The sequence below is a fragment of the Jaculus jaculus genome, chromosome 5 (genome assembly GCF_020740685.1).
Source record: "Jaculus jaculus isolate mJacJac1 chromosome 5, mJacJac1.mat.Y.cur, whole genome shotgun sequence".
NCBI lineage: Eukaryota > Metazoa > Chordata > Mammalia > Rodentia > Dipodidae > Jaculus > Jaculus jaculus.
In genome coordinates, this window is record NC_059106.1 from 133,399,417 (window position 1) to 133,421,757 (window position 22,341).

Below are 22,341 nucleotides of genomic sequence, written 5' to 3' on the forward strand. Positions count from 1 at the left end.
TGACTGAATGAGTAACATGAAAGAAATTTTAAAAGACATAAGTGAGCAAAAGCAAAGCACTGTTTTTAAGAGATGGTACTAAAGTTTTTGGTGTTTTTTTTTTTTTTTTTTTACTTCTTTTTTAGAAAACCTGATAACTTTAGAGTGAAAACTTTTTCAAGATGACTGTGTAAAGAAAGCTCAGGAATGATTCTTACCTGATTTCATCTATCTACTCTGAGGGTCTCCGGGCTCAAGCCAACTGGAGTACAAGATTCCAAGGGATGCCCAGAGGTGTCAGTCCCATAGCCATCACTTTGGTCTGGAGGCTGGCGGTTAGGGATTTAGTCAGATTCTCCACCTGACTCAGCCACTATCTTTCTTTGATATATCACTAAATTGCCTAACTTCTCTGTGACCATTTCTCTACTTATAAAAGAAAAAAAAATGTAATATTTTATAGAAAGCCCAGCCCATTGAAAGTACAGGGCCTGGGCATGGTGGCACATACATTTGATCCCAGCACTCAGGAAACAGAGGTAAAAGGATTGCCATCCCGACTCTACACAATGAATTCTAGGTCAGCCTGGGCTAGCATGAGACCCTAACCAAAAACCAGGAAAAAAAAAAAAAACCACCACAAAGGAGTACAGAGATATGTAGATAACAGCAAACTAAATCCAGATGGAAGAGGACAGGGAGATGCAGGCCCCACCACAGCCACAAGCCACAAGGGGCTTTGCTGTCACAGCTTCTCTGGGCTCACACTGAGTAGAGGTCAAAGAGCCTTCCCAAGGAAAGGAGGGTCTGTACAGCCACAGGTCACATCAGGAAAGAGGGGAGAGAGAGCTCCTGGCTAGAGCACACACATGGTCCCGGGGTTCCATCCCCAACACTGCACAAAGAAAATATGTGAAATATGGCCCATAAAGTCAACATCACTCAGAAAGCTCTCCGTCCTTGGTGGGAAAGAATGCTTTGTAAAAATACCCAGAGACAGCAAAGGAAATGGGCACATTCTTATAACTCTGAGCCAGGAAGTCAGAACCCGGAAGTCAGTGCCCCAGGCTCCTGGGCCCCATCTCAAGGTTAGGATCTGAAGTAAGGACATATTCCTAGGTCTGGAATTCTAGTTGTTTCTCTCCACAACAACCAGTATGCATTTCTTCATGTGCCCCTCCGGACTCTGTGTAGCTTATTTCTCTGAATGATACTGCACTTGATAGTCTATTGACAGTCACACCAAAACAGTCCCTCCATCTCTCCCCAGGCTCACTGTATACTGCTGCTCAAAGGTAGCACTCCCTCCCTTTGCACCTGGATGATTGCAAGAGTCTCCTAGCTCTGGGCTTCGCTGGCTCTCTTGTCTTACAAAGGACTTGCCCATGGCAACCAGAAGGATACCTGTAAAAGGAAGTTAGAGACTTCCCAGCCCACCTGAATTCCAGGCTTAAGTAAGCTCACCTCATCTTTAACACCTATTAGTTCCCGCTGGCTCTGACCTCTTGCTTCTTCTCCTACTAGCCACACCTGCCTTGCCTAAGACTCTCCTCTCCGCCTCTCTCTGCCATCCCACTTGGCACTGGCCAGCCTCTGCCTGAGCTTCCCTTCCCCCGGAGGTTAGCATGGCTGGGCCTTATCACTCAGATCTCAGCTTAAACATTCCTTTCCACACCCTTCCCTACACTCAGCCGCCACCCCACCCCCATACCCTCTGATCAAACCCTCTTTTCCCCATGTCTTAACTCCTCCTGGATACCGCCTTGTTAGAATGTACGCTCCTTGAAGACTCACTGTTTTGTGTACTAATTCTACAGTCTACAGCCTGATCTGGGATACTGCCCAGAACAGTACCAGGCACAGAAGCGAACACAACAGCTAACCTTACAGTTAAACAGACTCGGATCATTAAACCTGCTTTTCAGAGATCACAGGGCAGTGTAAGGCAGGTTGTCTTGCTTCTCAAAGCCTTGATTTTCCCAACAGGTAAAATGGGGCTAAGAGCACCTACATTATGCAAGTGAGGAGATGGCTGACAAGCCACGGGGACTGGTTAACAGAGGGCCCAGCACAGACCAGGGTTCACTGTCAACAGCAGCCTCACCTTTCCACCAGTTATGGAGTCTCAGCAAAGAGCCACGAGTTACCCAAGAAAAACCAAACAAGGAGCAGAGTCAGAAACTCCCATCACTACCTCTATTCCCTATCCAGAGACTTGCAGAAGCAAAAATGCTCCATGTGGATCACTCACCAATGCCCACGCTGGCTGGCAGCCCACACCTAGAACCACAGCACTAGGAACACTGAGGCTTATTAAGAGGAGGACTGACTGTGAGATGTATTTCAACCCGGGTCATGGTTGTGGGAAACTTCTCCCTTGGGGAGAGGTGAACACATATCTCTACTCCAAGCAGGGCTCGCATGGCAGACCAAAGTACATTTACACCAGTACCAGTCTGGTGAACTAACAAAATTACTGGGGTCACTCACAGAGCGTGGACAGGGATTATTAACAGGAAGGCGGAACTCTCAAAGCAGCCATTTTGCTAGGGCCTCCGGTGTCGGGATTCCTGCAGGGATACGTCTCCCGCAGCCTCAGAAGAGAGCTTACTTACAGAGCAGCCACTTGACCGAAAAGGCACATCCCACCCTGAAGGACAACTTCCCCGTGGCCACTTCCAGAAGCTTCTTGGCCCTGTGCAGGAGTATGGAGATCGCAGAGCAGTACTTCAGTGGGGCTCATTATATTGGGGTTACTCCGCCCCCCGCAGAAACTCCTACCTCAGTTTGGAGTTAGAGCTTATTTATAGAGCATGAGACCCCAAAGCAGCACCTGAGTAGGACTCACTAGACCAGGATTACCCTCGCAGGTGCTCCTCCCTGAGCGCGAGACTCCAAAGAAACCACCACCAGGAAGCTCCCTGTACCCTGAGCTTCGGCTCCCTATGTCCTCTATCTTCCCCTGAGGTCAAAAGACCTTGTTCACTACTGTATACAGCTGCTACAGGGGCTGCCTGAGCGCTCAGCTGGGGTTGTGATAACCCTCCCTAGTCAACGTCTTGTGAGGTAGCCCAGCTGCTTTTGACGAAAACCGGCCTAGGTGTAACCTGCTTTCAGTGCAGAGGAATTTTGCCACACAACAGCTATATACAAAAACCTGTTTCCAAAGCAAAACGACACATCGTATTTACTGACCTTTCCTGCCTTCCTCCAGGAACTACCTGAATCTCCTGACTAAAGACACCTCTCACTCATGACATGTTTAAGTGAGAAAATTGAAGGGGGGAGGGAACATGGAGACAAAAGGTTAATAAAGGAAAAGAAGGATATTAAAAATAGCCATGAATATCATTCCATTGGTCAGAGGTGGGCTTTCCAAACACAAGTACAAAACGAGACAGCTTACAGAAGCTGTGTGTGGCCCTCAGGAACATTTGGTTTATTGAAATGTCACAGCAAGATGTAAGGAAGTGTCACGATCCAGCTGAGCAGTACCCTGTGGTGACAATTTTCCCAGTAAGAATCCAGTGTCAGCTTCTCCTGATCGCATGCATGCTGAAGCCAAAGTGCTTGGGTTCAAGCCCAACACCCGTGACAGAACGACACGGGGCAACTTATTAGGCCCCTCAAGTGTTTGGGGTTATTCTTCTCTAAAGTGCAGGTAAACTGCAGTGCATAACAAGCCAATGAAATGCGCTCTATGCACACAATGCCATCAGTCTTCAAGGAGACAAGCTGCACCTGCTGTAAGATGAATGAACACCGAGAACACCATGCTTAGTTAACAAAGCCTGTCACGGAGATATACTACACATGTCCACTTGCAGGGAGTAGCTAGCTAGCATAGCTACTCTCGGAGACACAAAGTAAATGCTAGCTGCAAAGGCTGAGTGACAGAAAAATAGTCCTCAGTTCTCAGGAAGAAGAGTTCCGGAGATCCAATTACACGGGCAACGTGAACGTTTCTAACACTACCAATCTCTGCACTTAAAAATAGTTGATGTTCAATGTTAAGTTGAGTATTTCATCATGAAAAAGTAATTGGTACCCACTCACAGGCAGGTGTAGTGGTGACTCAATAACCTTAAATCACAGCACCCAGGAAGCAATCAGCGCTTGTCAGTTGCCCCTAGTAACAGCATTCAGATTCATATCAGCAATGACCAGCCCCAACTGCCAGCACCTCAGAGCCACAGCAAGCAAACACCACAAATGCCTCCATTGTCTGGGGTAGCCTCCTCCCACCTCAAAAGACGATTATGTGTCCTCTGAAAGTTCCTTGCTCCCAGGCGCTTCCCAGCACCTGAGAGACCTACTCCTCTCAACATGAGCAGAACAGGTGCAGGTTGCAGAGCATTTCCTCTGCTCTGTGACCTCTACTGCTAATGCCAGCAGCAGCACAATGCTTCAGCCTGCACAGCTCTATCTCCTTGCCTGCTAATATTGGAGAAAGAATACCCCAAGTTGATCAGAAACCGAGCTGACCACACAGAGCCATGTTACACAACTATGGAAAATCTTGGGTAACATAATGCAGTGGTTCCCTCTTAGTCCCTGCCCTCCCTGAATCATATCAAAGAAGGTGAAAATAGTGTTCATGTGTGTGTCAGAGAGGGGAGTGCCTGTGTATGTCTAAGATGTAGTCAAAATCAGGGCTCACCTGTCAGTGAATTCTCACAGTTTCACAAACAGTGGCAGAGACTCACATGGAAAGCCCTGCTCAGCTTCTTTCAAGACCAGGGCATAATGTTCACTACCTCAGAAATAAAGGAAAAAAATACTGAACAGTTGCCTTCTAGACAAGCTGTGATGTCCTTTGGAGAAAGACAGATATAGGCAACAACAACAAAAAAAAAAAAAAAAAATAGAGGATCACATTTAAATAGCATAGCATTCATGCAATCAAAAGAAGAAAAGGGCTAAGTAGAAATCACCAAAAGGAGAAAAATAGCCACAAAAAAGTAAACAAATTAAATATAACAAATCCAGGCATCTGAGCCTATGTTCCATGCCAGAGAGAAGTTTAAACTGGGAGATGTAGATTCTAGTCCTCCATTTCCTACAACTTTTCAGTAAAGATGGACAACTCCACAGCATCTCCCAATATCCTTTTCTGCAAAGTGGGCATCCACCTCGCCATGCTTGTGAAGCAGTATAGATGTATGGAAGAGGAATGACTTCAGAGTGGTCTTGCCTCTCATGTACCCAGTCAGCCACGAGGTTTCAGAGCAAGCAAGCCAGCCACATTCCCGAGGCTTCCCACTCCTTATTAAGCTGTTAAATACAACAGATGAACCCAGTCGATAATCTCTGGCTCCTTCCAGCACCAAAAGAATCTACACAAGGTGGCACATGAAATGTATATACAGACCACGCATGTCACCGGAACACTGTACACCAGCCTGTGACATGTTCTTAAGCTCAACCATGACTCTGCTGTGCAAAATACCTACCACCCCCCACCCCACCCCCACACACAAAAGTTCCCAAACACACCCTGGTTTAGCTTGGTGCCTTACCTATGGCAATCAGACAACACTCTCAAATTATTTTTCTAACCTAGCTCAAACTAGGCCTCAGGTGGGAGGCACTGTATGTCTAGTAAGTTTTAAAAGACAAACAGAATTTTTCCTCGGGCAGACCCCATTTCTAAATTTCTCTGTGACAAGTGCTCCCCTGAGAAAGCAGCTGCCCACATCCCAAATGAAAGCAGTTAGCATTCCCAGCAAGATCTCCCATCACCGTCCCTGTGCATGCAAGCGCCTCGGGTCTGCAGGCAGAAAGGCCATTGCTTGGGCAATAATGATGTACTCACGCAGGCAGTCACCCCACAAACAGCTGGCCTTCGCACTCCCTCGCTCTCTCTCACAAGCCCAAACCAAGGGTAGAGCACAGCAAGGAAGTGGTCCGAAAAGCCCAAGGGGACTAGAACTGAGACATGCTCTCCTCAACTTCCAGAACAAGGGGCAGAGCCATGGAGGAGGAAGGATGAGGGGCGGGGGAGGGGTTGACTTGGTTTCTGGAAATAAGAATTCAAATCCTGCTTCTCCCAAACCCTGAGTCACCTCCTTCTCTTCCAATAGATCAGTGCGGTGGGTAAACATTTCCAAATATGGAGAAGCAGGCTGGAGGATGTCAGAAAAATTACCCTTCTCTCCTCCGGCACTTGAACATGCCCCATATAGGACAGAACTCCTCACTGGGAGCCAGTCAATCACTAACGTCCACGGAAGCAGGCTCTACGTACCCTTACACTATCCTGCACTGGGAAAGCCTCCCTCACCCAGCCAAGGATGTGGCTTGTTGGAAAGCTTTAAGTTCACCATATGAACAGGAACGTCCAAAATGCCACACTAGGAAGCAGCAGCCTACAGAATGGGAGAAAATCTTTTCCACCTACACATGTGACAGAGGAAAGAACTCAAAACACAGAAACCAAACAACACAGTCAATAGATGGGATAATGAAGTGAACAGACAGTTCTCAAAACAGGAAATACAAATAGCCAATAAACATGTGAAAAAAATGCTCAACCTCATAAGCCATCAGAAAAATACAGATTAAAACTACAGTAAGACTTACATTTCATCCCAGTCCAAAGGCAACCATTAAGGGAGGGAAAGATGATGGGGAGGATGGGGACACCATCACCCTTATACACTATTGTTGGGAATGTAAACTAACCAGCCACTATGGAAATCATTTTGAGAATTCCACAAAAAAAAAAAAAACAACTAAAAATAGATCTACTGTATAACCCAGCTATACCACTCCTGGGTATTTACCTAAAAGACTTCAAATTAACATACCACAGAGATACTTGCATATCAACACTATCATATAACATATCAACATGGCAACAATAATCAAATTAGCCAAACTATGGAACCAACCTTGGTGTCTCAACAACAGAGGAATGGATAAAGAAAATGAGGTAGGGCTGGAGAGATGGCTTAGTGGTTAAGCGCTTGCCTGTGAAGCCTAAGGACCCCAGTTCAAGGCTCGGTTCCCCAGGTCCCACGTTAGCCAGATGGACAAGGGGGCGCACGCGTCTGGAGTTCGTTTGCAGTGGCTGGAAGCCCTGGCACGCCCATTCTCTCTCTCTCACTCTATGTCTTTCTCCCTGTGTCTGTCACTCTCAAATAAATAAATAAAAAATGAACAAAATATTTTTAAAAAAATTTAAAAAAAAAAAAAAAAGAAAATGAGGTATATACACGCAATAAATTTTTTTTTTCAGCCAGAAAGAAGTTGCATCACTTTCAGGAAAACAGGTGTAACTGAAGATGTCATATCAAGTGAGTTAAGCCATCCAGTCCCATAAATACCATACATTTCCCCTTGTTTGTGGCTTCTATATTTAACACAAAGCATGAAATCATATAAGTATATATGACATGAAAGCAGAAGCAGAACTAAGGGGAGTAATGGGAGGGAGAGAAGTGAGAAAGGAAAAGGGAGGGCTATGTGAAGGAATGTGCTCAGAGGCTATACAATACCAATCTACAATATACAATATAAAATGGGATAAAATGGATACTTCTGACAGTGTCCTAATGTGACACAGTAGCATGTACAATGTACATTTGCAGTGATTCTTTTTTAATTCACTGGAAAAAAGTAGTAGCCTACATAATATTGTTTTTATTAAAAACAATAATAGCACAATACAAACTAATTTTATTAATATGGGAAAGAGGTGGCATTATGAGTGACAGGCCCATACCAATTGACAGGCATCTAGTCCATGGTAGACAGATCCTAAAACAACTCTTCCCAGACTCCTTTAGGCTGGAGGGGGTCCCTTAAAAAGTTGGTTTTGGGGCTGGAGAGATGGCTTAGCTGTTAAGCGCTTGCCTGTGAAGCCTAAGGACCCCGGTTCAAGGCTTGATTCCCCAGGACCCACGTTAGCCAGATGCACAATGGGGCGCATGTATCTGGAGTTCATTTGCAGTGGCTGGAAGCCCTGGTGCGCCCACTCTCCTCTCTCTCTCTCTCTCTCTCTCTGTCGCTCTCAAATAAATAAATAAAAATAAACAAAAAATGTTTTTTAAAGTTGGTTTTGCATGACTTTTTAAAATTTATTATTATTATTTATTTGAGAAAGAGAAAGATGGAGGGGAAGAGAGAGATAATGGGCACCTAGGGCCTCTAGCCACTGCAAATGAATTCCAAATGCATGGACCACCTTGTGCATCTGGCTTATGTGGGTCCTGGAGAATCAAACCTGGGTCCTTAGGCTTCAAATGCAAGTGCCTTAACCCCTGAGCCATCTCTCCAGCCCTTCATGAATTGTTCATGGGACAGACATCAGGCTGGAAGATGCAGGCTCAACCAGACTACTGGAAGAATATGGTTGTCAAGTGAGGGGAAAGAAATGGCTTGGTATAATATTTAAAATTAATTTTGGGGCTGGAGAAATGGCTTAGCGGTTAAGCACTTGCCTGTGAAGCCTAAGGACCCCAGTTTGAGGCTCGATTCCCCAGAACCCACGTTAGCCAGATGCACAAGAGGGCGCACGTGTCTGGAGTTCATTTGCAATGACTGGAAGCCCTGGCATGCCCATTCTCTTTCTCTCTCTCTCCCTCCCTCTCCCTCCCTCCCTCCTTTTCTCTCTCTCTCTCTTTCTCTCTCTCTCTCTCTCTCCCTGTTGCTCTCAAATAAATAAACAAAATAATTTTTTTAAAAAATTAAATTAAATTAACTCTGACCCTGAAGCAATGTTAACTGTTTGATGACTGACTTGGACTTGTGAAGCCAATCAGAAATAAATGTGCTCTAAACTAACGCCAGGGCTGGAGAGATGGCTCTGAGGTTAAAAGCGCTTACTCACAAAACCTGCTGGCCCACATATGACTTCCTAATACCCATGTAAAGCCAGATACACAAAGTTGCCCATGCATCTGGAAATCATTTGCAGTGGCAAGAGACCCTGAGGTGCCTTCTCCCCCCACCTCTCTGCTTGCCAATGAATAATAAATAAAAAACTTAAATAAATAAAAAGGCTCCAGACTGAATTAGAAGGGGAGAGAGAGAGATGATGTCTGAAGGAAAGGAGATGTGAAGCAGCCTGGGCCTTCTCAGGGAAGGGAGCGCAACCACCACATGTTGACTTCCAGGTGGCTGTACAAGTTGGTATGATCTTGTTCTACTGTTGGTTGTAAAGGTGTTCTGGGTGCAAAGAGCCCTTTTTTCAGAACTGTAATCCATTTGATAGCTCTTGGGCCTGTACCACTAGGTTGCTGGTTCTCACCCTGGGCACTCTTCAAGCTACAAAGGCACCTACCTGGTCAGGAGCCGAGGGTCCCCAGCCCTCAGTCTAAAGCAATCACTCATGATTGTACAATGTGGTTCAGGTCAGTTCTTCCCCGGTGATTTACAGTTTCTCATCCACAAATTAGGCAACTAGCCCAAAATTATCTAAAACTATACTCTATCCAAACAGACATTCCACAGTTATTTTGATAACATCATTATATTTTAGCAGGTATACGACACACAATAGTTATTGCATGCTAAAATAAACAAACACAAATATAAGTAACCATGAAAATAAGACAACAGGATCAAAGAACCTTCTACCACATACCAGAGGTCTAGGAAGTGGCTGAGAAGAGAGAAAAAGGATAGTCTTCATTCTGTAAGGAGCACAGAATTCCTTCTAGTACATGGCAGAGGCATTTAGCAAAGAAATGAGACATTCCATCAAAAATATTACCTAGGGATGTGCTGGGAGTAACAAAACCCAAAGCCCAAGGAGTAAGCCACAGGTAGCTATGATCATCTGAACTGAAAGATTCTCATTCACTAACTCCCCACTTTGCAAACATTTACAGTTCAACCTGCACAGCCACAAAGGGACCCCTCGTGTTCTTCGTACATGGTGTTCTCTCTTCTTGACCACTGAGCACCACGACGGACTGTTCAGGAATCCCTACCCCCAGCGCTGCACAGCGTAGCGGGGTTCTCATGAGGCAGTGATCATGACCTCCCGCAGCTGCTATTTCCATCTTTCTACAGGAAAGTGTTTCCTTATATGGAACCAAACTCAGGCTCCCGGGCCTTCAACCTCCTGCTCCTCATTCCGCCTCTTAGGACTGACCATATGTCAACCAATGCCTGTCTCACTGCTTGGGAATTCCTGTAGGTGACTATGTATGCAGAAGTAGAGCTACCCAAGCCCTCAGCCCACAATTACTCCTGCTGTCCTGACCACAACGCACTTGTGCATCTGTTGCCAACTGGAAATCCATTCTTTTGGGAATTTCCGAATATATGACCACTAAGAAACCATTCTGCATATGTACTGTTAAGAGTGTACACTCACCAGAACTACCCTATTACATCCAACTAGATGAATATTTTTTAGGATATAGGTGGTGTAGGGAACTAAATCAAGGATCTTGGCCATGTTAGACAAGTGCTATACTACTGAGCTTCATCTCCAGCCCATATATATATAGTTTTTGTTTTTGTTTTTCAAGGTAGGGTTTCACTGTACGCAGGCCGACCTGGAATTCACTATGTAGTCTCAGGGTGGCCTCGAACTCATGGAGATCCTACTGCCTCGGCCTCCTGAGTGCTGGGATTAAGGGCATGTGCCACCATGCCCAGCTTTTACTTTATATTTTGAAGCAGGGTGTCACTCTGTAGCCCAGGCAACATTGACCTTGAGATCCTTGTGTTTCAACCTCCACAGTGGCTGGAGTTACAGTTATCCAATATCAGACCTAGTTCAATGAGAAACTATGAAAAACAGCCTTCAAGGAAAACTAAAGAGCTGCCCTTGCCCCAGCCCCCACCCTCCACTTTGTGGACGAGACTCAGGGGTCCAAATCCCATGCTTCAGTGCTGGAATCCAGTCCTGCAGATCCAAAACTGTCCCCAGTATACCATGCTGTTTCAAAAAGCTTTGAGAGAGAGCCCTGTATGGAAAAGAAGGTCTTATCAACACAATTCTTCGAACAGCAAGACAGTGTGGAAAGATCAATTTGCTTATCACAGGGCTAGAAGCCTCAGAACCCAACAACTCTACCAACATTCTGGATCTCCGTCCAGAATTGAATTCAAGGATCATGTAGTAAGAACTAATGATGTGTTGCCTCACATTCACTGAGTGCTTCACCATACATTAACTGCTTTCCCAAATAGTCACATTTAATCCCTACTTACATTTACCTTGGGGAACAATAGTACACCCAACATGCTCAATAGGCAAACAGAGGCTCTGCGGGGTCAAGTATATTCTCAAGTTCAAAACAAGAACATGAGGCATAGTAAGAAAAGTAGCATAGCGACTTGACATCCCAGCTCCAATTCTGATCCAGACTAACTAGGGTACCCCTGGCTAACTATTTAACTCCCTACACCTCAGTTACTACACCAGAATATTAGAGATTAAAGCAGCAATTCTGCCTCCCTCTCAGAGCATTTATAAGGATCAAATGAGTTAATGAAAGTGGAGGCTCTCTGGGAAAGGGTAAGGCATTACTAAAGTGTAAGGGGATTACTATGTGATTACTTGTAAATGACTGTGCATTCCATTACAAATACAAAAGGCAGTGAGGTCATTCACAAGACAAAGAGACACTAAGGCCTGGGAATTAAAGGAGAATGATTAGGTGTCCCAAAGGGTTATGTCTATATGCTGCTCACACTTGCAGTTCAAAACCCAGCACAGCTGTCAGGTCTTTTTCCAAGTCATATCTTAAGCCTAAAGGATGGCTCAAGACAACATGTCTCCTTTGAACTAAAAGCAAATGCTAGGTGACGAGGAGGTAATGAAGATGGATATTTGGAAGAAGCCCTGAGGTTCTCAGTCCAGGAAACATTGCCTTTGAGTCTTCCCTGGGACAGGTTGTTAGAATCACAGGCCCCAGTCTTGCTGAAACAAGCCCTTGGGGAAAATGGATGTACCGTAAAGAGCTATTTACCAGATAGCACTGAGGAAGGGTCCACGCATGAACTAATCAGGTGCACAAGACATTTACATACCGGAAGTCCAAGAATGTAGGCTCCGCTCCTGTCTGGGTCCCTGTCAGGCCTCTCCCAACACACACTTTGTCAGGAATCTCGTCAGGTCCTGTGAAGAGAACAACATCACTGTCATTTATGGAGGGACCCACTACTCCCAGAAATCCATCCCTGAGGCCAATGACTACACAGCTCTATGCTGGTTTCTGGCTGGCAGTTTTTACATCTGTTTCCTACTGAAAGAAAGGGCTCCCAGTGGAATCCAGACAATGATAAACACCGTGAGTTCTCTGAGTTCCTGCTCCATGGTACAAAAGACTTCAAGTGAGATATTAAAAGAGGGAGAGGTAGACAGACCTGAAGGTACAAAGGAAATTCTAGGCAAAAGGAAAGCTTTGAACCTAGGGAATGAGAAGATGTGCCAGGGAACACCTAGAACCAAGTTTACAGGACATTCAGGCTGCTAGTGAGGTATGCAGCTTGGCAGAGATTCACAGAAGCAACTCAGAAAGGCAGATGAAGACAATCGTTCTATGCCAAGGAGATCGCACTCTATTGCCAAAAGCAGAGGGTTGGTTGGTTTGTTTGTTTTTGATTTTGTAACAATTTTGAACGTTTTTAAAATTTTTTTTAATCTATTTGTGAGTGAAAGAGGCAGCAAGAGAAAGAACGAAAGGAAAGAAAGAAAGAAAGAGAGAAAGAGAGAGGGAAAGAAAGAAAGAAAGAAAGAGAGAAAGACAGAAAGAGAAAGAGGAAGGAAGGAAGGAAGGAAGAAAAGGAGGAAGGAAGGAAACAAATGGACACTCCAGGGCCTCTAGCTACCACAAACAAACTCCAAAAGCCTGTGCCACCTTGTGCATTTGGCATATGTGGGTACAGGAGAATTGAACTGAACCTGGGTCCTTAGGTATTGCAAGCAAGCATCTTAACTGCTAAGCCATCTTCCCAGTCCAATTTTGGAGATTTTTTTTTTTTTTTTTTGAGAAGCAAATCTATGATCATGTTATCAATGAGGTTTAAAAAAAATTATCACTGCCAAATACAGCAGTAACAGCCTACTGTACTGAGAGTTTATGCTGGATATTTTACTGTTTTATAAGCACGTCTGTAAACTAACTCATTTAACTGCAATAATAATAGACAAGCTTGGGACTACTCTCATTCCCATATTACACCTGAAGAAATGAAAGCTTAAGAAGCTATAATAAATGCTCAGGCCTCAGAGATAATAAATACAAGTCGCCAGGACTAGCCGCATTTCCACACGGCATTGCCCTGTGTCAGTCCTCTTTCCCATTTCCCAGATTCTATCCATCTTCCTTCTAGAAGATGGAATCCTCTTTCCATAGCCAGAACATTCAACTCATATAACATAACTCTCTCCAGAACTAGTTGACAACAGTTTTGGGATCAAGAATCTTGCCTTTCTTCTCATTGGGAGCACTCAGGAATTAAATGTACTTAGATAAACAGTTTTTAGATGTTGGGCCAGCCAGGTAACATTATACTGGCCCATAATGTATTTCACTCCCCACCACCACCACCACCACCACAGAAAAGCAATTGGTCTAAGCAAGGTGCACAGGGCAGCCTGTGCTCTCTGCACCCATAGCTTGGCCTCAGAGGGAACTGGGCAGATCAAGCTTCCTTGAAAAGAGGACTAAACACTGACGTCCCACCAAGATCAGGAGGCGAGTGAATGGAGGTGCTTCTCAGAGTGTCCTAGGGTTAAGGGAGTCCCAGGCTGGGAATCTCCACCTGGGACCCTCACCACTCTGCCACGGGTCTTCCTCGTCAAGGGCTGTTGGGCTGACACAGTGATTTCCAACTGCTTTGCAAGCAGCAGAATGCTGCTGAAGAAGATGCTTGGTTTACAAAGTAGAGGAAGTGGAGCAGCAGGCTGTTTTTAGAGTCCCCTCCCCAGCCCCACCACTTCTCACTTCTTCTGACACCCCAACCCCAAGGCCACTCTAGAGTCTCACAAACTGGGGTGGCGGGCAGTGTGGGGGTGGGGGAGGGAACAGATTGAAAACCATCAGCCTTCTGAGTTCTCCAAAGTATCTTCCAGCTCAGGTCCCAGCCATTTTCACAGTGTGAGTGAAGCCATTTTAGCAATGTAACAAGTAATATATACTATGGAGACAGGATATTAAAAAAGAAAGACGGCCAAACTAGAAAATGTATATAATCATCCACCTAGGACCTGTGTTCTTTCAAGCAAATTTCTTAATCTCTCTCAACCTCAGACTTCTTCTCATCTGTAAAATTAAAAATAGTATTATGCATCTACCTTAAAAAAGCATTTATGACAATGAAGTAGTTGAATACGTTCAGAGAATACTGCTACAGGAAATGTCACTTTGTGATCATCCCATGCATAAGCGTATCTTTGTCTATAAACAGAAAAGCATGTAGCTCTCTCCAGGGCTCTTATGGACATATTTGACCTAAGCAAATAGCATAACAGCAAGAAAGAATTACTAAGAGAAACATATGTTGTGCTTCAAACCTTCTGAAGCTCATTTGTAAAAAATCTTCAACTTTACTCTTGGAGTCTTTGAAAGTCATGGTGAAGGTGAACAGCACAGTTCCAGGTCACAGGAACGTCTGTGCATCCCCAGTCCTGGCATCCACACCACCAGCAGACTGGCCCCCGAGATCTTGTCTGTGTTCTGAGCTTCCGTGGCCTTGCTTGTAAAGCCAGGGTGGGAACAACCCCACCTTCCCCTCACCTGCCCAAGATGCTCTACAGAATACAGAAGTCACCACATGCATAGTCTTCTCGCTGCGCAAGGCACACACGATGGGCGGGGAGTGTTCTGTGACTGAGGAGTGGTCAGCAGCGCATTCACTGACCTTTCACTAAAGAAGGTCCTGATGGTCACCAGGCCATAAACATCCAAATCATGGCACACAGAAATGCTTCCGTATTTCTTTGTCATTGACGGAGCTTTGCCCCTGTCTCGCCTTTCAAACTATCTCTCATCAGAGATAACCCTGTTGCCCATTTTACAAATTTGCTAGTAGTAAGGGTTTCGGCCAGAGGCCACATACCATCCTTTGTCTCAGGGTATGGGCACACTGCACTCTCCCTCGGAGCTGTGTGCACTGAAGTCCTACTCTAAAAGGTGCAGTGGTGGCACAAGGCCAGCTCGCCACATGACCCTGGGAAAATCCTTTTGTCTCCCTAAACCACAGTTTCTCCACCCAAGAGATGAGAGTTATCAAGTCACCCTACACATCTGCATGCCCCTTTCTCTCCCCCCGAAACATGTCAGATATGAACTATCGAGAGCAACTAACAAGGTGTCGTTTCACGTGCTGTATGTTTGGTCAATTCTGTCCCTGAGCTTCCACACCCAACCTCCAGAGCCACAGGCGGAAAGAGAAGAAACAATGACTAAGGTCAAAGAAACCCCATAGCTACAGCAGAGCACAGGGAACGCCATGTGGTGGCCGTCACCACACAGACCAGCAAGCTGCTTCCAAGAACAACTGCAGCCACTCAGCACAGGCACCTGGGCAGCAAATGGCTGATGTGACTGAAAAAGCAACCATTAACTCAAGATGCAACAGCATAGAAGTGAGCGGTACGGTCTGCCCCCATAATGCCTCTTGCCCTAGGAGCGCCACAAGGGAAACCCACAGAAGAATACCACTTTCCTGTAAGAGCCTTAGGTCATGTGCTCCCCTCCTTAGTGTGGGCACCTACCACTGCTGCCTACCACATTCTCAGTGGGATGAGGAGATGGTATGCAGATAGCAGGTCAGCATGCCTTCCTGTGTGTTTTCCGAAAGTCCAATGCTGACTGCTGGCCTCTCCCAGGACCATAGGATCCCAACGCTACTAGAAGTCAGGCGCCTTCTAAACCAAATCCTAGAAACCACAACTTCTCTTGGGCATTGATTCACTCAAAAGCATTACTGAGGCTGGAGAGATGGCTTAGTGGTTAAGACACTTGCATGCAAAGCCAAAGGACCTAAGTTCGATTCCCCAGGACCCTTGTAAGCCAGATACAGAAGGTGGTGTATGTGTCTAGAGTTGATTTGCAGCAGGTGAAGGCCCCACCATGTCCATTCTCTCTAGATATACATATCTGCACCCTAAATAAATGAAATGAAATAAATTTTTAAACAACATTACTGATGCCTGGTACACAGTGGTAAGACTAAAGGTAGGAGTGTGTTCTCAAGGATCTTGCTCCAATATTCCATGGGAAACAGAGTAAGTCTCAGGACTTTGATAGTACAAGTTTCTCCAGAACCTGAATTCAACCTTCCATTCCCACAGAATACTCTTCCTACTGGCACCCAGCGCTCTGTTTTATTCAGAGTACGTTCTTGGCTCATGGGGTCCCCTTGGTTTGATCTAGTCCCCCTAGAGCCCCCAACCCAAATATCCATATTCTATATATCCCTAAAGTTCTACTAGAAATCAATAGGAACAGATTGCCTTTTAGAGAAAGCATTATCTGTGGTGTTTCTTGTCTTACAGGACATCTAGTTTCCCTAGCTAAGACCACTAAATACCAATGGGGGCTCTACCTCCAAGGACTGAGACAACAGCAAAAAAAAAAAATAGATAGATAAAAACATTGACACATTTTTAACACTCTTAAAGAGATGGCAGGGCCTCTCATTCACAGTCACTGGTATGTAAAGCCCTCACTCCACCTGGTCAGAATGATCTCTCTCCCCTGGAGTTGCCAGCCTGCTATGTAGGCCACCAATCAGGATGTTCCTTTTTTCAATCTCACTGTGCTCTTGATGTATTCCCCTTCCCAGAATGGATCCCAATGAAATAATCCAGGACTAATCTCTTCCCACACTATCAAATCAAGGTAAGTGCCAGGCCAACAATAACTGTTCATTAAAAGCTTGGGAACAAATTATGTCAAAAGAACAACTGTGCTATGGCATGATGCCTAGGAAAAGTTTAAAATAAACTGGAAAATGGTGAGCAACATCTCATGTCAAAACTAAGGGGAATGCAATTCACAATCTGAAAGTAGGTAAACAGCCCATGCTTTTGGGATATTAACTGTATTAATTTCATATAAATAAGTTTCAGTAATAGATATTAAATTGTATTCAGTTATAATATGAAGATGAACTATGAACATTCATTATTTCAGGATAAAAAAACTTCTCAATTTTTTTTATTTTTTTAAGATTATTTGTTTGACAGAAAAAGAGGGAGACAGAGACAGACAGAGAGAGAGAAAGAGAGAGAGAGAATGGGCACACCAGGGCCTTCAGCCACTGCAAACAAACTCCAGACACATGTGCCCCCTTGTGCATCTGGCTAACATGGGTTCTGAGGAATCAAACCTGGGTCCTTTGGCTTTGAGGGAAACACCTTAATCACTAAGCCACATTCCTCCAGCACAACTTCTGGGAATATAAAATGAATGTGTTAGGGACATATATATTTTCTGAGAAGGTGAATACATCAGTTGGCTCAGAGTTCATCTAATCCCTAAAGTCCCTTTCCGCACTGCAGATGCAGATAGCTAAAAACCACAGTTCCCACATTCCCTCCAAGCGGGTAAATGAGGCTCCACCCCTGAGATATACTTATGTGATATCCTGAAGGCAGAAGTGAAGCTCAAATACCCCTGCTGCTAGTGGCAGAGCCAATCAGCCACTACATTTGGCAATCCCATGCCCAGTCCCTAGCTACTGGATGGTGGGACAAGTTTCAGAAATCTCAGCAGTAGTTCCCCAATCTCATTTCTATTCTGCATGAGTAGTAACAATATAATCAATTCTGACACCCAGTAGCTTTCTCTTGACTACCCTTGCTCTCATCCTTCCAAAAACTTTGTTGGTACCTCTTTTCCTCAACTGATTCCTTTCCACTTAAATTCTATGGAATAGCTTTCTCAGACTTATGCCTGATAGATGCATACAGAAAAAGAAATAGACCAATTACCAGAAAAAGAGATAGACCAATTACCTGATCACCCAACCCTCTACTTCTTTTCTGCCAAGGCTATACCTGCCTATACCCAAGACCTTCTCCCTTTCCTGTGTGGAGGTAAGAACAATATCTTACTTTACTATAATAATTGTGATAGTCCTAGGTCTCTTGAATTGGCATAACAGCAATAATGGTCTAATTATAATTACACAAACTAGTTTATGCTCAGTGTAACCACCAATTCACACCAAACAAAGCATAGTTATAATGTAATTACTGGCTTGGCTTCTTCATGAAAGCTTCTTACTTGGACTATTTTCTAGACTTGCACCTCTCTGGCATCCTTGTTCTGTCCGTAGCCATCTAGCCCTGTGCAGGCCCACAGCCTAGGACTTCATAAATGTCAGTCCTGTCCTCATCTTCGCAGCAAGGAGACCATGGCACACTTGTGTTTATCAGACTGATGTCCCACAAGCACTAAAACATTTCTTTCGGACTGTATCAAGATGTGGCATTTAATTCCCCTCCTCTAGAACCTCAGTAAGTTTGGGATTGCTCCAACCAATGGAGGAGAGTGACACAGCTTGTACTTGGAACCTGTTGCTCAACAGCACATGCACACTTACGTGTACACACACACACACACACACACACACACACACACACACACGCACACACGTGCATTCTCTACTCCCTCTCCCTTCCTCCTTCTCTCTCTCTCTCTCTTCCCTCTTCCCCACTCTCCCTTTCAAGTCTTTCCATTTATTATTCACATGCCTCCAGTTGCCCAGCCTTCAAGTTTTCCAACCTTCAAGTCTTCCAGACACAGGCCTTACAGACAGAAGCAATCCTCTTTGTTCCACCTAAAATATAAGACTCAGAAAACCCATAAGCATCATTGGTTGTTCTAAGCCACCATTAGTAACACAGCATAAGCCAACTATAGTCAAACTCTTCCCTTTCTTTAAGTTTCCTCTGATCCCAGTTTTGACTACTCAGATCTGCCTTTCCCCACCAGTGAATGTATCTTTTATGGACATTGGCTTCTCCCACTCTCCAGCAATCAGCAGAAAGGGGACGTGGGTTCTGTTACAGTATCTCTGAGCGGCAGCAAAGCTGATGGAGGAACAAATGCAAGCATGGCTGCAGACTGAGCAGTGTTAGGCTGCTTGGTGTCTACAGAGCAAGTGTGATGTGGAGGAATGTGACTTCTCTGGTCCTCGGTTTCCTTACCTGCATGAAAGGAATGCCTGGATGCCCAAGGGGTTGTGAAGATGAGATGAGAGAAGAGCTGAGAGAAACCCCAGCCAGTGCCCGCAACATCAGATGCTAAAATATAACCACCTGTGTATCTGTGCGCTGACCCAGGCTTCCACACGCAGGACGACCACACATCACATCTGGAGCCCGAGGCCTCAGACACAGCAAGCACCTAGTAAACATTAAGCCCATGGAATATGTGAAGCAAGAGGTTTCTATCATCTCAAGGCTGTAAAGTATAGTGGTTCAGAGTGTGGGGCCTGCACCTTCTGACTGGGGTTCAATTGCCAGCTCTGTCAGAACTTGCTGGGGGCCTCAACCAAGTCGCCTAATCTCATGTTTCCCCATGTGCAGAACAGGGCCAACACCTCGTAGAAGTCCTGTGAATAATGAGCTAGCGCAGTGACGGCACAATCGCCAACCACTTCTTGAGTGTCTCCAAGTGTGGAACGCTAGGAGCAATCTTAGGGCACACGTTTAAGTCTAAGCTGACAAATGAGGAAACTGAGACTCGGAGACACTATAAAGTTTGCCCGAGCGGGAAAGGCAGGATCCTAACGGACCTCCACAGCCCTCTTCCCACATCCAAAGCCTTTCACAGCCCGCTTGCCCACACACGCACCTAATGGAAAAACTGCCTCTGACTGGAAAGGGAAGAGCAGCTGAGACCTAACGGAGCTGTGCCTGGGGAGCTTCCTGGGCATCACAGGATGATCAGGCCAATGTCAGAAGCCCGGCCTTTCGGCACAGTCAGCTCCTGTGGGTAAAATTAGCTCAGCTCTGTTCCAGAGCCTCAAGGCAAAACTCACCCCAGGCAAAGTATGACCTCAGCTGACCCTCACTCTCAGGAAGGGTCCCTCATGCACCTCATTAGGACCTGAGATGACTCATCTGGCTGCTTCCTGTCTCTGGCTGCTGAGGTCACCTCTCCACCATCCAGAAAGAGGCAAAGGAAAGATGCAAATGCAAGCAGCCATCCCGCCTTTCCTTCCTCCAAGGCAGCTCGCAGGGAGGGCTCGGGTGCCTGCCTGCCTGCCAAGCCGGCTGTGTGCGGCGAACAAAAGCACTTCTAAGTTATATAACCCAGCTCAGGGACAAAAACCAGACCCCAGAGGACACACTGATGATGGCCACTCTATACACTTCCACCCAAGGCCACCAGTCTCCAAGGCCAAGTTCAAATGTCACCCATAGCTCCTAGGACTCTCTCCCCACTTCACACTCCTTCCCGGCTAGAATTTCCTCACAACTCCTACAATACCACATTTCTGCTATTGTTTGGGACTTGTTTGTTCAACAAATATTTCATGCACACCTATTTTAGAAATGAGGATACAGAAATAAAAGGATGACTTTTGCCCTTAAGGAAAGGTAGCCAAGTCCAACAAACAACCTAAAGTGGGAGAAGTAGAGATAAAGAGGGACACAGGTAGCTTGACAGCGAAGCCTTTTAAAGTACCAGGGACCTCGATTGAGTGGACAGAGGAGCAAAGCCTCTGACACGGGGTTGCCTTTGAGACTTGCGAGAGCAACATGGGAAGGTGGAGGGGCCGAACAACCCACTGCCTTTTGCATCCTTCCCTTCTAATACATGCAAAGCATGCTTGGATTTGACCCCTGAGGAAGACATCAGGAAATTTAAAACATAGTAACATGACACAAACAGAATTTTAAGTAACAGAGAATGCAACTGATAAGGATAAGGACAGGAAAGGCAGGCCAGTCGAAAATGCCAAGCACTCCAGAACAGACGAGCCTCAACCGAGCAGAGGTAATGGAGGTAGACGAGGGGTATGAGCTGCTACCGTAGCTAGACCACTGTCTGGGTGACATTGTTGAGTCTCTGGTCACTTCAAGGTTCCCAGGAGGAATGTCCAAAGGCAATTTTACAAGTAAGTCTGGAGCTCAGGAGTGCCAAACCAGACAACCATGAGCACCAAGGCACAATGACAGGCAGACGGCAGACAACAAGGCAATTCGTACGTCTGTGGGATGTGAGGATGAGGAATGCCAGCAAAGATGCCTTGAGAGAGGCCAGACAGGTCAAGAAGCTGAGCTGGTGAGCAGTGACAAGACCACAGAGGCCAGTAAGAACAGTGCTGACACACACAGCTTTCATTAGACAAAAACAAGCTTGGCCAAGAGAAGGCAGGACCAAGAGACAAGTATGAAGGCAAAGAAGGGAAAGAAAGGGGTCATCCACGCCCAGAGAAGGGCCTACCTATCCCGTGGGCCTCACACCTCTACCAGATATTAGGCTTCTAGACAGGTCCTGTCTATGGAAACACAATATGCACCACACACATGATTCTTCATGTGCTAGCAGACATATGTTTGAAAAGAAAATAAATTTTAATAGCATCTTTCACTTAGTACAATCTGTTCAGAATATCACCTTAAGTAGTCAACATAATAAAAAATATTAATAAAATATGTTACAACCTTTTAATACTAAGCCTATGAAACCCGGTTTGAATTTTACATGGACATAGCTCACCGTATGTTAAATTCTTACCTGCCACATGTCTCTCTGATTTAACGTTGATAAATCAAGGACAAACATGGCTCAGCTGGGCATTTCTTAAAACATGGTTAAATGAGTGGATAGGTGCATGGGTAAAAGGATGGATTAATGAGTTGTATCATCATTTCATTGAGAAGTTGGGTAAATTTTCTATAGCTCTTTTTTTTTCTCACTGTCAACTACATCTCCAGCCTTAGGCTATATTAAGAGCATTCTTTGAGGGCCCAGTGTGGCGGTACATGTTTTGAATCTCAGCACTTGGGAAGCTGAAGTTGAGAGCTGGAGGACTGCTGTGAGTTTAAGGCCAACCTGGGCTACAGGGAAATTCTGCAGCAAAACAAACAGCATGCTTTGTCAATCTGTGTTTTACTAAATAAGGGAGAGGAGTAGAACAATCCTCTTTAATGGTCTATGTGACTATTCACATAGCTTTCAAACAGGCAACTTCTCTGTGAACCTCAATTTTCCTTACCTTAAAATGGGTATGGGTAGAAAACTCCAACTCTGCACATTTCAAAGACTTGCAAAACTCAAATGAAATGTGAAACTACAAAAGCACTATTCAAAAATAATGCAGAGCTCAGAAGTATCCCCTGGTAATAAAAACACGTCATATGCACTTACAATTCTCTAAAATGTCAAGCATGCCTGCATGCATGCATACACGTGTCAACCACGCGCT

At 45.2% G+C, this 22,341-nt stretch overlaps 1 protein-coding gene across 2 annotated transcripts in view; it reads right to left on the reverse strand.

Annotated features, from left to right (window-relative positions):
* The window catches only part of LOC101606456 (LIM domain containing preferred translocation partner in lipoma), a 681,167-nt gene that overhangs the window by 611,527 nt on the left and 47,299 nt on the right, over positions 1-22,341 (reverse strand). For both annotated transcript variants that reach the window (XM_004654280.2, XM_045149850.1), the window contains exon 2: positions 11,974-12,061. The gene's annotated coding sequence lies outside the window, so the exon portion shown is untranslated. The remainder of the gene's footprint in view (positions 1-11,973; positions 12,062-22,341) is intronic.